Source organism: Cavia porcellus, unplaced genomic scaffold (assembly GCF_034190915.1).
Source record: "Cavia porcellus strain 051 isolate PalLab524CR breed Dunkin Hartley unplaced genomic scaffold, mCavPor4.1 scaffold_30, whole genome shotgun sequence".
NCBI lineage: Eukaryota > Metazoa > Chordata > Mammalia > Rodentia > Caviidae > Cavia > Cavia porcellus.
Window position 1 is genome coordinate 21,485,833 of NW_026947513.1, and position 16,213 is coordinate 21,502,045.

Below are 16,213 nucleotides of genomic sequence, written 5' to 3' on the forward strand. Positions count from 1 at the left end.
ACCATAGCAAGTAACACCAACTGGGTGGTTTAAAGAACAGAAATTAATTTTGTCACAATTACGGATTCTGGAAGTCTACCATCAAAGTGTAGGCAGGGATTGGCTTGTTTTGCAGCCTTTCTCCCGGCCTTGTAGATGGCCACTTGTCTTACTTTTCTGTCATTGCTGAAACAAAATACTCAACACCCAAAGTTAAAGGGAGAAAGGTTTATTTAGCTCACAGTTTGGAGAGGTTTTAGTCCATAATCAGTTGATTCCAAGGTAGGGTGGCACATGGCAGAGGGGCAACAATTTATGGCACTAGGAGACTACAAAAGCAACAAGAGACCATGAGACAAGCCTTTTTCTGTCCCTTATATTGTATCCTACTAGGAATAGTGCAGATCAGTCAGTGAACTGATCCAGTAATCACCTACCCTTGATACCAGCACCCTTAATCCCAGCATTGCACTGCAAATCAGTCACACACTCTAGATTCGGCCACCTCTGCAAAAACAATAAAGCCCCGAGGCTCTGGGGAGCTATCTAGACACAGACCACCATATTGTTTTTCCCAGTATCCTTACATGTTCTTTCCTGTGTGTGTGTCTGTGTCTGACCACATTTCTTCTTTTCTCAGACACTGTCAATCTTCATTAGGCTCCACCTAGATGACCTTATGTAATTTAATTATCTTTAATAGTCAGTTTAATTATATCTTTCGTAGTTGATATTCTGAATTATAGGGCATTAATAAGGAATTCAACATACAAATTTGAGGAGGATTATGGGGGCTTGTGTATAGCTGTCTCCTCAAGCCTCATGCAGTCATTGGTGAGGCTTTTGCAGAGGTGGCTGGATCTAGAGTGTGTGATGCTGGAACTGCTAGGATCAAGGACACTAGGATTAAAGGAGTGAATGCTACTCACTCTGCATAGCCTGGATAAGACACAGGTTAGAAGGAGCTGTGGTCATCCCTTGTTACTTTGCTATGTTCTGCCCACCAGGAACTATTTCTCCTTGTCTGCCTTGGAGACAACTGATTATGGGTGAAAACCTCTACAAACTGTGAGCTAAATAAACCTTTCCCTCCTTTAACATTGGATGCTGGGTATTTTGTTTTAGCAAGGAGAGAAAATTAACTATGGTAGGGGTTATAGTTTAGCCCACAGCTGTAGGTAAGCCCGTCAAGCCTTTGACACGTGTTATGAATGACTAGGGTTGTTAGCTAAGTCTAATCGCCTCTTCATGCATCAAAATTATTTTTCCAAGCTTGTTTCCATAATTACTTTGTGTCTCTGCAAAGGTGGAAAGTTATATTTAGCAGTGCCATAAAGGCTTTTTCCTCAGTTTTTTTCTTCTTCCTGTCTCTGGAAAAAAAAATGCTGTTCTTTGAAGAAAGAAACCACTTGTCCTCCCTTATCTCTCATGGAACAGAGTTCAGCAGAGATTGTGACATTACATCAGTTCCTCACTTTTTCCCTTAGGAGTAAGACCTCCAATCAGGAACTGTGGGAAAAATATATAATAGCAAAGAATACATATTTTAGCAAGTTTTACTTCCCTTTCTCATAGTCATAGTTTATCCAAAGAAGGAATTTCTGTGGAATTAATTCCTAGTGTGTTATTCTAACTCAGTTTATAAGGATTCTATAGTTTGACAATAGGAAAAAAAAGTACTTAAATGTATCATGATAAGGAGAGCAGCCTAGGCTGAAATAACACTTCTCTTAAAACTGCCTTCCTCTAAGATTGTTTTTATAGGAAGTTTGTCTTGGCAAGCCTTTCAAAGAGTTGCTTGACACCTATCTGGCAATTAGCTGGCTTCCTGCTACAACCTTGGGTAGAGCCTCCTCTCAAAACGGGTACAAAAATTACTTTCTCTTTTAGTTTCTCCACAGTATAAAATACTGGATTAAAGAATAAATAGTTTCATATTTATCTTTTCTAAAATTCAACTTCACTCAAAGTTTTGATTGGATTTAACCATAATTTTTTTAAAAAATAAAGTGATCGATACAGTGACAGGAGAATGTTATTTTACCTCAGTAGTGTTCCTTGCAAAATCTCCTAAGATATCAAACCATGAAAAAAAATCAGACAGATCCAAATGGAGGTTCATTCTGCAGAATTCTTGACCAGTGCTTCTCAAAACTGTCAATGTCATTGAAATTAAGGCAAGACCCAGAAATATGGAAAGTCAGAAGAAACTAAAAAGACATTAAGATAGTATTGTAGATGGAATCTTGAAGCAAAGAATATTGGAAAAAAATGAATTAAATCCAAGTAAAACATGGAGTTTGATTGACACTACAGTGCTCTACCAATATTAGCTTATTAATTGTTATCAATGTACTATAGAAATTAGGATGCAGAATATAACTTCTGCTTGATCTTTGTACTATTTTTGCAATTCTTTATAAATATAAAAATATATAATAAAAATTGTACTTAAAGACAGAGTTAATACAGATAATGTTAAATAATTAAATAATTATGTTAATAAAGATAAAAACATAATGCAAGGAAACTATGAAATAAGGAAACACAGAAGTTATTAATAAATATTAAATGTCAGCCTACTGTTTGATGTATTGGTGTCAATAAATGGCAGGATACCAGTGAGTCAGTTGGCATACCAATCTAATAAACTTTTATTAAATGATGAATTGATTATAAACACGGTTTTATAGCATCTGAAATTCCAAACAATAAATCCACACATGACATTTCTGCTCACATATTTGAGGATCCTGTTTTTAGAATCTGCACAAGGAAATATTTTATATCCCTCAGGGAGGTTTAATAAAAAACAACAGGTGGAAAATGGGTTTTGCAGTAGCATGAACGGCCATAACCGTAAATACTAGTAGCTCAGAATTATATCAGCAGAGACTGTAAACACATTAATCACCCAGCAGTGCAGAAATTCCATTCTCAAATGTCATCTCAATTTCAGGCACAAAGATGAAACACTTCCATTTAAATTCAAACCTGAATGGATATGATGATCTTTGATTTTCATGGGGATTCATGGAGTGAGTTTGATAGTTTCTCAGCTGTAAGATGGAGTTGATCAATCTCAGCATCATGGAATTCACGGAAACCATACACTGACTGGTACACAGTACAGTCTCATTAAATTGTAGGTATGCGTATTGTTTATTATGCTTCTGTTTGTTATGATGGCTTTAAAGTTGCAGAGAACCAAAAGCCATCTTATGATTTATTTTCATTTTTAAAACACCATTATTTTAACAGAATGAGGAATCCAAGTCTCAGGAGCTGGTGACTTAGCCAGGGTCATGCACCTATTTTGTTCCAGATTTAGAACTTGAAGCTGTGTCCCTCTGCCTTGTGTACTCCTGATCCGGCTTGACCAACTGTGTCACAAGCCTACTGTGTGCTGGCGTCTGTCCCCTAGCTGTCCTGTAGAATGGCATTTGGGCATCCTTCTCCCTTGTGATGCCCATTCCCTTTCCGAGTAGGGGACAGAGTTCTCCGCCTCCCTGTCCAATAGGTGTGGCAATCGGCTCTCTCTTTCAGTCCATTCCGCAACTTTCACTGCCTCAGCATTTCAGCTGCCGCAGCTGGTCTGGACAGAGCAGGCTTGGCAATGGCAGGGACAGCTCTGGGAGAGGGAGTGTAAGGGCATCTGGGCTGCTGCGTTGGGGCCTACAAGAACGAGAGGCTCTGCCAGCCCATCGGGATGGGCATGCAGGAGGACCTGTGGGGTGAGTAAAATCCATTACAAAACATCATGTATGGGGGGGGAGCTATTTAGATTTTAATAGTCGTTAAAAAGTTACTGTTTATGTGCTAATGACACGGCTAAAGTAAAACTAAAGTTAATTTCCTATGAATTTACCTTCTTCATACCCCCTGATATTTTTAGCACCTGTTGCTTTTACTTAGTCTTCCCTGCCCCCACGGAAAGCAGTGCTTTTTCTTTCCAGGTATGTGTGAGAGACACATAAAACATAGTCTATATTAATTTGGCAAAAAACAGAGTTTTAAAGAATTTTGTGAGTTAGGAGCAACACCTCTGTGTTTTCAAAGTTTAGCCCAACAGCAGGCTGCTCCTGGGCTTGCAGCGTTGGGGGCGCTGTGTGTATCTCTCACCTGAGCTCCCAGTGTCCTCCTCCTGGCTGTGCTGCCTCCTCTAAGTGCCAGAAACTTCTTTGCTTGCAAAGAGGAGAGAAAGAAGGGGGGCAGTAGCCGTGGGTCTGAACCTAGCGCTGTGGCTCCCAAGGTAAGCTGTGGCTTACCTTGTCCTTCAAAGTCAGTATTTATAGCAAGCCGGGGCAGAAGTGGAGGTTATTCCTGGGCATCTCTCTAATAAAATCCCGTCAGACTTGTCTGAATGCTAAACGCATCACAGCACTGGTTATCTAGGGGAAGGAAACTTTCCTTCATCAAATTTATGAGGCTGGATTTGAAAACCAAGCTGCAACGGGGCCTCTCGAATCCCCACGGCAAAATGATTCATCTTCGCAGAGGTGGAAAACCTATTTTTATCACCTTTATTCAGCCAACTCCTCCCTTTTATTCTCTCACTGAACTACTGCTGTTTCCTTCATGGTGCTAAATAAACCGAGTGGCTGAGAGTCTGCAGTTCCCTGGGGTTGCTTCCAGCGGCTGATTCAGCAGCCCTGGGGAGAGGGGGATTGTCTTGCCCTGCATGAGCGGGTATGTGCAAAGTGAAGAGCAGGCTGGACCTGGGCTGCAAGCTTCAGCGCCTGCGACTTCTCAGGAATCCTGCCTGAGGGGGTGTACCACTCAGCTCCCTGCTTCCTCTGAAGGTGCACTGGACCTGGGGCTGGGGGTGGGGTACCATAATCCCTCCTGGCACCCACAGGGAAGAAGGGACAAGAATATAGGAGCTTCCTTATGGCTTCTGTGCTCAATTGATAAGGAGGGCACAGAAAAGCTTCCAGTGCATCTCCATCTTCCGTTAGAGCAGAAAGGGACTTGTGCACACAGCTCCTTTGGTCTCTCTCCTTCCATTAATCTGTATCTCTGCCACTCCACGCTGCTGCCTCTTCCCACTGGCTCATGTTAGAGTCCCAGGTAATGCTAAGAAGTGTAAAGAGATTTAGAAGATGAAGCTATGAAAACGAACCCACTTTGACCGAGTTTTTTGCAAGCAGATTCGGTGTATCCTGCGGGAGATAGGTGAATGGAATTAGAAGAGGAGCGGTGATGGGTGATCGGTGATCGTGCCTGCTGGGGCACTTTCAGCAGCTGGTATTCAGTGGGCACTCAACACATATTTCCTGAGTGAATGACTAGGATACAATTCCTCCAGCCCTTGGCCTTCTTCAGCGTCATCTTTCAGGAGTTAGTAGTGTATCCTGGTTCAGGGCTGGTGCTCTAGAATCAGTGAGTCAATCTGTGTGCAAATCTACGTGCAAATTAGTGACACTTTACTTGATGCTTTTTGACAGTTGGCTTAAACGTTTTAGTTTGTGTCAGGAATAGAACTCAGGACCTTGTACTTTCCTGGAGTTTGCTTACACTTTTGAGGCCCTTGTTTCTTCATCTTTGAAGTGAGCATAATGTAGTCACTAGTTTATATGGTTTCTGTGAAAAGCAAATGAATGTAGGTAAAGAGCCTAGAACATATCCTGATAGAGTATATGTGGTGTAAGGTAAGAAAAAGAGAAGGAACAGGAAAAGGAGGAGGAGGAAGAAGAAGATGAAGAGGAGCAGAATTTTTGGCTTTGGAGGTCTTCAACAAGGATCTGTGTCTGGCCTGGACAGCGTCCTGTCCTTTGCCAGAACTGGATGAGTGGCAGTTTTATCCCTGGATGTATTAGCCCAGGCCTGGTAAATCACCAAACTCAACTATGGAATGGAATAGTTCACTTTTTATTCTGCTTTCATCCCAGTGGCTGGATTAATTCCTGGGGTCTCTGTTTGCTGTAAGTAGTCATTTCTTCCACAGCAACCATCTGCAAAGCAATAGAGCTTAGCAATGGCTGGGGCATGTTTTACATGGCTGGATTCAGTTTCTTCTGTTTGATTCCCATGTAGGTTTTGGCAGTTCTTTCCACAAGCATTTCTGTGGGAGGCACTGGAGAATGATTTTGGTAAACAGCCCCCCTGGTCATTGTTGGCCTTGTCCCTGCAAATACCATAAATGACACAAAAGAAAAGTTGCTGTGGTTTCCCTGACCCTCCTGGGCTGACCCCAGGACAGCTCTCCGAGAAGGCATCCTCAGCCACACTTGCGGTGTGAGCTGCGGTCTGGAAGCACTCAGGGTTCTCTGGCTTCTGGGCTTCTCTGTGTCCAGTTTACCCTCAGTACATACCCTGGGATTTACACTCTCACCCTGATTCTACTGGCATCATTTTTGTTTCATTTTCCTCATCCCATTTTCGTTTCTTTCACACTCAAAGTAACTAACAAGCCTTAGAAGTTCTTGGTTTATTGACTTTATCCACACTGCTATTGCTGCCACATTTTGCATTTAGAAATACAAAAAGGTTTAGAAAATGATTGGATGTACATATAAATATGTATACGATAAGGGGCAAATGGCAGGAGGTTTCTTGTGTTAAATTATTCAGCCAAGGTAACTAAGAACTAAACTATGTATTTGAATTTAGTAAAACCTTCAGGAAGTAAAAAATACCTAAAATATTTTATCTAAGTAGACTTCTTGGAAGGGAGACCTGATTGTTTTCATAACCAAGCATCTCTTTGTTTCCTTCTTTTTTTCTTTGCTCTTAAATAGCCTGTGCTGCTTATTTCCTGAAGCTGACCTATTTTCTGGTTTGTATCTTCATTCATTTTCTTGAAACAGCTACAGGATTTACTGTTCATGATAGTTTAGTCGTTTCCAGAAATCTGTCCACCACAGTAACCTACAGTCATGATACTGTGAGGGACACTGACTAGATGTTTTCTTGAGTTAGGGACAGACTGACATCAATGCAGGTGTTGGCAGTAAGAGAAACTCCTAGTACATCAAATAGTGCTTGTGTGGACAGACTCCAACACATTGAAAGTAAGAACTAGAGAAGGGATAAAATAGTTGTCATATTATTCTTAAACTATTAGTTGTTTTAATGCTACAGAATCAATTGCCATACAATATTATGGCCAAGGGATCCATTGACTTTTGAGAAATAAGTAACCTCTGTTATTATCAACAGTTTTGGGATTTATATGTTGTTTTAATGAAAGCTAATTGCATAAAACATGTGATTTGTGGGAAAGGAAGTAACACATGAAACTATGTCTAAGTGATGTTGGTATTGATTCCAGTAATTCTCCAAGACAGCTGGTATTCTTTAAAGCACAAAATGTCCAAAGGTATTTAGTTTTTATTAAGCATATATATATATATATATATATATATATATAAGCATATATATTATATCCTTAAGCATATATATTATATCTTAATAGAAATAAGTTGCTTACATTGTTAAATTTAGATATAAAAATATCTAATATGTTTTGGTGTGCTGTTAGGGCCGTCTCTGAGCTCCTATAGAAATAGTGCTTTGAATCAGAACTTGTATTTAAGAACTTAGGATTTTTCATTAAATTTGCTCAGGGAAGACTGTAAGCCAGGTTAAATGTATATATGACAAGTAAGCTTTAGGTGTACTTTATTCTACTCTTTAAATGCCCTTAAGCAAAGCTTTATCTTTTTCTTTGAGTACAGGGATGAAGACTAGGGTGTTGTCCAATGCATCAAAATGTATCCTCAATGTCATTCTGTCTGCATTGTGACCATGACTAATTGGACAATGCATGCAGAGATGTTATCACCTTCTTAATTCTTCTGTGCAGATCTCAGGTCCCCTGTAAGCTTCTGAAGTCCAAAGCAGCACCATCCTCTGGCATCTTGGCCAGGTTTCCAATAAAAATAAAGGTGCCCTGTTACACTTTTCCAGAGAGCAAGTGGTGTGTGTTTATTTTGTGATGGGTCTTTTTTACTTTGTGGAAAAGTATTTCTGACTCTTAAGTGAATGATCACTTCCCCCATCATTCCACAGATCCTAGTATTGTTTTTGCATAAGTAATGGGTTGGTGTTGTTGACAAATCCACCATGGAATCATTCTTCTCCAGCTGTTTAGTTCTATATCTTTATCTAAAATCCAGCCTTCTCACCTATGGGCACAAGTAACACAATGAATCCTTGGTTATCTATCTCACACATGTCACCCGTGCCCCACAAGCCTGTAGAAATCCAGCGATCATTCTGCATGCTTTATGTACTATGCTTTGGTTGTAATGGGCCAACTGAAAGACAGACTGCTATTAAATAAATCTATGACTCTTCTGAGAACAGATGCTGCTGTTGAAAGAGTTTTAAGATATCGCAACTCCTCAAAAGACTGCGAACATTCTTGAACTGTTTGAATATAAGTGAATTTTCTTCTGTGTATGTATGTTCACTGAAACTTATTTTTAAAAAAGAGATTCTCAGTAGCAAGATATTTGAAGCCTTTTGTATGCTTAACCCTGCAAGGTTTTACTTGGCAGGATTTGAAGAAAACTTGGCTGTCATTTACTTTCTGCTCCTGTTGAGAGGAGCACTTGAGACCCAGCAGCTCAGATGTGGTAGGGAAAAGCCCAGAAAAGAGAGTTGCCCAGGACTCGTGGGGTGTCCAGTAGCACCCTGGTAATTCCATTACCTAGTTATTCCACTACCTTCATCCCACTCCTAAGGCTGAGTTTTCCTTTTATGTCTGTTTTTTTCACATGTTCCCCTATTGCTGTGGCTATAACACTGGAGCCTGCCTGGGACCACACGGGTCTTCCTCTTAGCCGCCATGTTCCTCTCTGACTATTAGATCAGTCTGACACAATTAGGGTAGTTATGCTTCCTAACTAAGGAGCCTCATGTATCTGTGCAGGGGCAGCTGATAAAGACTACTCAGGCTCGTTGTCATGGGTTTAGTCCTCAGAGACTTAACTACTTGCTTGAATTACCTCTTACGTTCTGTTCTAACCTCCTATTGCCAAGAGCCAAAGAAGCAGAAAATTGGGCTGGTCTATCTTCCTTTTGTAGTCTGCCTGGTTTTCATTCTGCAAACAACTGCTCTGAATTCGCAAATGCCTATGAGGCTTCAATCTCATCGAACAGTTTACTTTGACTCCTTTTTTTAATGACCTCAGAGTTACATGGCTAAGACAGATTTTGCTCATCATCCTGAGTTTTCGTATAATGTGAGTTGGAATGCTAAGATAAATTTGGAGATATTTTTAGCAGCATGTAATGTTTTGATAGATATCTCACCTGAAAAATTTCCCAGATTTGCTATTTGTAGTTTTTAACAGCTTCACAAAGGGGTATTGTATTTGAGTTGGAAGAAAAAAATATTTTTATTTCCTGCCCTTGACTTTTAGTGGGATTGATAAATAGCATCAAGAATCTTTGAGTTCTAGATCTTCTGCAAAAAAACATATTATGTAAGAAAGAATTTGAGTGGTTATTTCCTGTTTGTCATTATGAGGTGCGAGCTACTGTGGAAAGTAAAAGCAGTCCCCAGCAAGAACAGACAACAAAGAAATTTTCTGGAAAAACCACAGCAAGAGTGCTTGGGAGCTACCCACTTCTTCTGATCTAAACTTACTGCTGATCTTGACTATTGACTTTTACTCTATCTCCCCAGGTTAACCTGAATTTTTCAGGTTAGTTAGAAGCCTCTTTCATATATGTATAGACCTAGAAAGAAACTATTCTAACTTGAGTTGTAGGGTGTTAGAGCTAACCAGAATTATATTAAATGCTTGTGTAATCATTAAATAAATAACTCCTTATGGTTAAGCAGAACTCATTAAAATAAATCACAAATTGACTTTTCAAAAAGGTAAACATATGTATTGAAGTAGTTGGAAGACAAAATGATACACTCAATAAAGAATATTCATTTCATTTTATAGCTATTAGGCATTTAATACTTTTGGTCATAGTGTAGTTGATCCAATTTGTTAGGTTGGTTAAATTTGCAAATGAAGTGTTAATGATAGACTGAATGCTTGCCACAAAATAAGAAATTATTTGTGTCTGGCTTGCTTGTTTACTCATTCATCAAAATTTCCCAGACTTGGTCAACAGATTCCTTAGCAGACATTCAGTGATTTATTATCATGCCTTCCTCATGAAGTAGAAAGAAGCCTTCATCTATATATGTGTCTTTAATATAAATAATCCCTGGGGAAATGTTTATATTGTTCTATTATACTTACCTGCCTATGGAAGGAAACCAATGTGTTGATTGTTCTTCGTGTTTATTTTTTCACTTTCCTCTTAGTCCTCTTTAATCTCCTTGTTCAGTTTCTTTGGTCTTGAATCTTTCAGGCATGTTTACCACCCGTTTCTTGCATGATTTACTATTCCACTTAGGTTGGCATTGAGCATATCGCTTCACCTGTGACAGATTAAAGTACAGGTGAGCGTTAGTGCAACTGAAGCAAAATTGCTCTCCTGGGTCAGCTCCATTCTTCCTCCAGCCCAGGTTAATATTCTTTAGCCACAGAAATGCCACAAATGCCCCTTTCTCCCACCTGTACCCCACCCAGATCTTTTTGTCATCCTGGGGCTTTACAATTTGAAGCCAAAGATTTTCAATTGGAGGTGGTTCTTTATATTTTCTCCTTCCTATTATGCAGTTTTTAAATAAAAAATTGTTAATTAACCAATAATAATTATATATGTTTGTAGGGTACCGTGTGATATTGTGACATGGAATGACTGAATCAGGCTAATCAACACATCTATCATTATATGAATCACTTTCCCATTGCTGGAACAAAATAGCTGAAATATACAACCTCAAGAAGAAAGACTTCTTTTGGTTCATGGTTTTACAGGGTTCAGGCTATTGTTGGCTGACTTTTTTTTTTTTTTACACTTTTTTTTTTTCCTTTTTTTTTTTTTATCGGTACTGGGGATCGAACTCACGACCGCCTGCTTGGAAGGCAGGTGCTTATGCCGCTGAGCTAAATCCCCACCCCCTAGTTGGCTGACTTTGAGGCAGAAAAAAACATGATGGTATAGGAAAGCTGCTCACCCCGTAGCAGTCAGGAATCAGAGAAGGGAAGAGGTGGAGATGAGAATGCACCCTTCCAGGTCATGATGTCCCAGTGACCCATCTCCTCAACAAACCCTACCTTATAATGCCACATTCAGTTATGAACTCATCAATAGAAGAATTCACAATGAGTATAGCACCCCCTTCCAAGCACAGGAAACTTCAGGGGGACATTTTAGATCTCAGCCATAATAATACCTTGCATATTTATTTATTTGTAATGAGAACATTTAAAACATGCTTTTTAGCAACTTTGAAATATATGTTATTATTAACTATAGTTACCATGGTGTGTAATAGACCACTAGACCTTACTCCCTGCCCTTTCCCTGTCCATGTCCCCCCATCCCCAGCCCCTAAGTATCTACTGTTCTACTCTCTACCCTCATGAGTTTGACTTTTTTCAAGTCCCACATATAAGTGAGATCATGCACCCTTTTTTTCTTTTGCTTATTATTTTCAGGATGTTACCTACAGAAGCCCTGTGTCTTGTGGCTTAGCCACTTCATAGCTAGGTGACCTTGAAGCAACTGTTTAGCCTTATTCCAAGTTTCATCTTGCCCAGTACAATGAAGATAAACTATCATCCCTGCCTCACATGGCTATTGAAGGCTTAAACGTGCTAATGTATACAATGAAACTAGTGCTCTCAGCTGGTGCGTGGTATATGCTCAGGGATGGTAATGCTGGTGTAGGTGTCAGTGTGGTTCACATCTTTCCTTAAATTGCTGTTTTCCTATCTGTGAAGTGCCATATGCTAGCACCTAATTCATTGATTTGTGAGAACTAATGGATCAGATTAGTGTGTTTGATCCCTAGTAAGCTTTCAGCAAATGGAATGAGAACTTCTTCAGTGGTGGAGAGCATTACTCTTTTCCTGTTTATCTCTACCCTTTATGTAAGGCTCACACATTAAGCCATAAACTTATCACAGGGCCTGGTAACTAAACTAGTCAAGTCTCTGCCAGCTGGCCATTTGCTCTCTTTGTTTCTGTTTCTGGTTTGAGAAGTGAGTGTGTTGAAGTCAGTCGTTTAGTAATGATCACATCACTCAACCCATTTTTTAAAATACCTGTTAATGAGAAACTTCTTTGCCAAGGTTTACTAAATTAGTCTCGGCTCTTAGTAAAATTTCTCAAATTCAAAAAATCAGGCTATTTGGTTTGATTTGATCAGCTGGCCCTATCTCAAAGTGTAGTTGATCAGTCTGTAATTCCCCAAAGTCATTCTTATTTCCTATGATTATATTTTTAATTTATAAACCCTTGGCCAGTTTCAGCAAAAATTAAATCCTGATGCCTTCCAGATATATGTTGTGTGTTTCAAGGAACAGAATACAATTGTGTCTCTTTGCCAATGGCTGCTTTTATCTCACCCCAAATCCTAAATCTCCATCTTTTAGGAGAATAGTCATGAGAAACTGGTTTCCATTATGATACATCATCCCTGGAGGCTGAAAGGCTAGGAATGCAGTATGGTTTCAGTCCAAGAACTTTGGACTAGAAGCCTCAAGTTCTGGGTTGAAGACAGACTGTACTTCTCTCCAGAGAAGAGGGGCCTGAGTTTGCTCAGCTCAGTGAAAGAAGACTAGAGTGACTTCTAAAACTTTCTACCTGTGAAGACTTACAGTCCTCATCCCTTCTGATGTTGTCAGGTACTATTATGCTGTTAACTACCACTTGTTTAGTGCCTTCAGTCTGCCAGCTATTATGGAAGAGAAGTTATCATGTGAGGCAGCATTTATCGTGTGTTCATTGTGTACTAAGCACTTTACTATTTACTCCTCAAAATAATCCAATATGGCAGATGCAACCAGTGACCTCGTTTTTTGGGGGTAGACACTGAGGCACAGGGATGTAGGCTCGCACCCCGGGGTGTGCACTGAGTTTGAGGGATGGGGCTAGACTTTACACCCAGAAGCTGATGCTGTGGGCTTGCCTGGGGCCACTTTCAACAATACAACATTGGTAGGCATTTCGGTTCTTGTCCTGTGGGGGAGGATATCGGATACCTTTCTTTCTTAGACATGGAAAATGAAGCCCAGGAAGGCTAAACAGTTTGGCGACAGTAGCCCAGGTAGGGTGTGACTGAGTCAGGGCTCTAGTCCAAGCCTGCCTCTTACCCAGCCGGCTCCTTTCATAAGCACCTTTGTAAATCAGAAAAAGCTAACATAGTCACTTGTTTGTTTGTTTGTTTTTTATTTGTTAAGCACACTTCTGCCTATGCCATATTTATTTGAAGAACTACAAATCACTGTAATCAACACATTATTTACATATAGATAGATTCTTTTTATTTAATGAAATCTTACAGTTGCATCTGATTCAGGCCTGCTTTATCTTATAATCCAAAAATACTGTCTGAATTAGTGAAGCAGTACCATGTACCTAACTTGCAAGAGTTGGCAGGATTCACATACACCATCCGCAGTGAAACTCATATTACCTACGTCGTCTCTCTCTCCCCCTGCTATAAAATTTTAAAAAATCTGTTCCATGCTTTTAGGAAGATTAGATCCAAAATCCCATATAGAATCTAACTGGCTAATTTTATAAAGTATGTCTGATGTGCAATTAATAGCATCAAACTAACTCAATAGGAAAAATAATCTGATACCCTCACCTCATTTTACTCTAATCATCTGGAGTAACAGCGCAAGACTGTCTCTTCTCACCAGCTCTGGGTGCACTGAGTGGAATCAATCACACACCACATTGGCCTGAAATTCTAACAGTCAACAGGAAGAAGGCAGAAATTCTTCCCTTTCTCTTATTATTTGTATAAATATTAAGTATCATGGCAACAAAAAATGAATAGCCAGAGGAAGAACAGAAGCACATGGAGAAGTATAAGGCAGTCTGGTGGAAGAGGATATTTGAAAGAAATTTTTCATTTGACTCATCTTGGTAGAATCATACTACTAACATGGTTTATTGTGTTCTTGAGCAAAACCTACTAAGATCTGGAAAGTAATTAATTTGTTGATGATTTTTTTTTTTTTTTTTGGTACTGGGGATTGAACTCACAACCTTGCACTTGCCAGGCAGGTGCTTGTGCTGCTGAGCTAAATTCCTGGCCCTTGATGCCCTTTTTGAGTCTACAAAAGACTTGAAACACCTTGTAAAATATGAAAATATAGCTGAGAGGAAAAGCTTTGACTGGAAAATATCAACTACAAGACTGTATGGTAGTATGTCTGCACTTGCTCTGAAAATAGTTAATGTTGGAGTTTTCGTTTTAAAACATGTTAGTAGTAGTAAGTGTATATATAGGCCTCAAGTAGTCAAAAATAATAATTTATATAATTAGAGCACAGAATTGACTTTGGGTTTCCTAGCACTCACAGCAAAAGGGAAATGCAATTAATTATAAAAGTTTTAGCTTCTATGAGACAGATTCACATTAATTTTTCATCAAGCAGAAAACGATTATTAATATTTTAGTTTAAAAGAAATTCGTTTTTTTAGGTGTTTATGTAGAAGACTCTGATTCCAAATATCAAATGTTTCTTCTGTCTTTCTACTTCTGTGATAGGAAACTGATGCTCTTCAAGATGAGAAGTAAGTTTTTAAAGTCATTATCAGGACAGCTGGATAATTAGACCAGAATACAGATGGTCTACGAGGAGAAATACTTGTGTTTCGTTCCTCCAGGACTATTCACAGAGTTCATAAGTTTAGTTGAGTTTTCATAATCATGGATATTTATAACAGCTTTACATTGCCAAGCTCATTAGAAACCATTCAAAATAGTGTTTGGTCCTTGAAATTTCTTTTTAAAAAATGCTTGGAAAAACAAATCAATCCTATGAGGTCTGTTCTTTGTATAGCTGCATTAGGAAACTTCAAATTGCTTTTACCTGTTCATAACGGTCAGTACTGAGTCTGGCAGGCATAGCCCATCTGCTAGCACCAAGGGGGCAGGAGGATTAAGCAAGAGATAAAAAGTGTGCATAAGGATCAGGGACAGAAGCAATGACCCGCTTGCCTTTTCTTCATGGCCCATAGGCTCATAGTAGTTTTTACGTCTTTAAATGATTGAAAAAATATTAAAAGAAAGATATTTTGTAATTCATGGAAAGTAAGTCAAATCCAAATTGGTATGTCTACATGTTTTTGTTGGAGTCCAGCCGTGTTCATTTATTTATATAATGTCTATGGCTACTTTTGTGCCAAAATGGCAGAGCTGAGTAATTACAATGGAAAGAATATGACTCTTAAAGCCAAAACAAAACAACCCCCCGCCCCAAATTCTAACCTTTAAAGAAGTGTCTTCCAACTCCTGCTCCTGTGGAGAGAGCGCTTTCTGTATGTCTGAGTCAGATTCAGAGTCTGTGAATACAGCTGTCCTCAGGCATGAGACTTTCTATCCATGTCATGTTTAAAACATGGCGTCTGCTGAGCATACATCAGAATCCACTTGAGAGAAAGAATATTCCAGAAGGCTGGATCTTGGGCCCAAGATCCAAGATGTTTAAAAATGCTACCACCCTGCTCTTGAAACCTTTCCCTCCCAGCTCTTGTTCTCTTGGACTTAGTACCCTTTTCTTGTCCCCTGCTTCTTTCCCTCCTAGACTACTTCTCACTAACCCATAAAAATGATAAATATCAATCTTTTAAGGATTTGTGCCATGAAATATTCAAATCATCTCACTCTTTCCTCTCCTAGATATGATGCCTCTTTTTTATTCATGTCATATTTTAAACAGTCATAAGATCATTAAACACTGCTATGGCTCATGCATCAGTGTGGTCAGTTTGGTGGTTCCACTGGACGTGGTCAGGGAGGTGTTGTGATCTAGCACCCTTCCACGTGTCGCTTCTGCGGCAGGCACCTCTCCCAGGCATGTTCTGAAGCTATGCAGTTCCTTCCATTACTAGTCATGAGTCATCATTTTCTGACTGCTCACCATTATGTCAGCATTTTTCTTAAAATATGCACCCAGATTTGTCTGAGAAACTCTCTTCTGGATATATGGCCTGACCCATTTTAAAATGCAGGGGAACTATTATTTCTTATCCTCCAGATACATTATTTCTTTCAATTGTTGATTTGGGGTGAGAAAGTATTATCATATTTAGCAGAATTTCACAGTTGGCCCTCATCTCACATCGAATGTGAGAAAAACAAAATTTTATATCTTTGCCCATATATTTTGCTGCCTAGTGTTGTCCA

The 16,213-nt window shown here is 39.4% G+C and overlaps 1 protein-coding gene across 18 annotated transcripts in view; it reads left to right on the forward strand.

The window, feature by feature from the left end:
- The window catches only part of Limch1 (LIM and calponin homology domains 1), a 327,840-nt gene that overhangs the window by 174,581 nt on the left and 137,046 nt on the right, over positions 1-16,213 (forward strand). The window contains exon 1 of one of the 18 annotated variants that reach the window (XM_063240664.1): positions 3,519-3,713. The exons of the other annotated variants lie outside the window; for them this stretch is intronic. The gene's annotated coding sequence lies outside the window, so the exon portion shown is untranslated. Of the gene's footprint in view, positions 1-3,518; positions 3,714-16,213 lie in introns of those variants that run through there. 18 annotated transcript variants of the gene reach the window in all.